Consider the following 1,463-nt stretch of genomic DNA (forward strand, 5'->3'; position numbering starts at 1 on the left):
GGAACGCTCTCGCCACGGCCGACGCGGTAGCGCCATGGTTGCCGCCGATGTCCACCAGCGAGCTTTTCACTTCCCCGAACGCTCCGCCGTGCTCCTTCAACAGGACCTTCATGGCGATGCGGCTGTCCGCGGCCATGCCGTCGTTGAACAAGCCGCCATCGACCTTGGTGGTGTCCCAGAACGTGCAGCCGTTGGCCAGCTGGACGAGCGAGTGCGACTGTGCCGACTCTCCCTCTTGGCCTTGGGTAAACCACTCGGGCATTTTGAGGAGAGAGGTCCAGCATAACGTGTTGACGATGGTGATCTCTCGACAAGGAGCCGGGAGACCCGCGTGAGCTTGTAATACGCAGCGCCATCACCGGCGTGGTCGTTGCTGCCTTTGCCTTGGACAATGGAGAATACCCCGGTGGTGGTGAGCACCCGCATGACCCGCCGGAGGTTGGAGCGCTTCGTGGGGTGGATCCCGGTGTCGGAGGCCAGCTCGGACAAGGTGGCGGCGCCGCCGCGGCGGTGGATGGCGTCGGGGATGCGCAGGTCCGTGGCGGCCTTGAGCGCCAGTGACTTGACGAAGGCGAGGCCGTGGTGGTAGAGCTCCAGCTGAGCTTGAAGTAACTCGTCGCTGCTCATGGCGAGGTCTTGGTCTCGTTCGATGTGCTGCGCGGCCGGCATGGTGTATGTGTATGATCGATCGAGTGTGGTATGCTAGCTGCTACCTGCTTCTTGCTTCTTCCTTACGTAGAGAAAACGTAGTACCTTCTTATAGATATAGATGCATGCGCATGGTTTCCTAGTAGCTAGCTTCCTTTTGCGGGTTTTTTTTTGTTCAGGGAAGCTTCCTTTTGCGGCTTGGTTTGAGGTTACTACTTCTAGTTGTAGCCTCCTCCTATCCTCGCTGTGTGGACGTAGTTTCCCATTCACCTTAGTAAACAATTTGGACCTCTCGTTGAGAAGATTATATTTCCACAACAGTTTCTTTTCATTATTTCATTTTTGGGGGGATTCGTTAAAACCCACCCCTTGATGCATGTTCAAGACAATAGCATTTCTCAAGGGGCAAAACAAGAGATGACCTACAAAAAAAAGATCCTCGTTTGGACCCATGGTTCTGAAGTCCGTGCACTTCGACCCTACCTAATTGTTCACTCAAGCACCACATCACCTTGTGGCCGGCGGGTTAGGAGTAGTAACTACCGTGTGTCCCCAGGGCGCTAGGTGTCCAGGTTTAGTACAATATTGATGCCATCTTTCCAAGTGACGGTATCTTGACAAGTGTTGCTCAGCACTGGTTTGGCTTGGCAGTGGCCAGGCAGCCCGCCCCGGATCGATCCCCGTTGGGGACGATTGCTGGTGTCTCACCAGGGATTGGCACCCGAATAGCATCCCTACACTTTCGTGCCACGCAAAGCAACGAACGAACAAAAACGAAAATACTAGAAACTTGAGACTCTAGAAGAATAGAAGAA

At 54.5% G+C, this 1,463-nt stretch overlaps 1 pseudogene; it reads right to left on the reverse strand.

Moving 5' to 3' along the window:
* Window positions 1-4: 4 nt before the first annotated feature.
* LOC119347137 lies at window positions 5-806 on the reverse strand (annotated as a pseudogene).
* Between the last annotated feature and the right edge of the window lie 657 nt (window positions 807-1,463).

This window comes from Triticum dicoccoides, unplaced genomic scaffold (genome assembly GCF_002162155.2).
Source record: "Triticum dicoccoides isolate Atlit2015 ecotype Zavitan unplaced genomic scaffold, WEW_v2.0 scaffold59539, whole genome shotgun sequence".
In the NCBI taxonomy this organism is placed as follows: Eukaryota; Viridiplantae; Streptophyta; class Magnoliopsida; order Poales; family Poaceae; genus Triticum; species Triticum dicoccoides.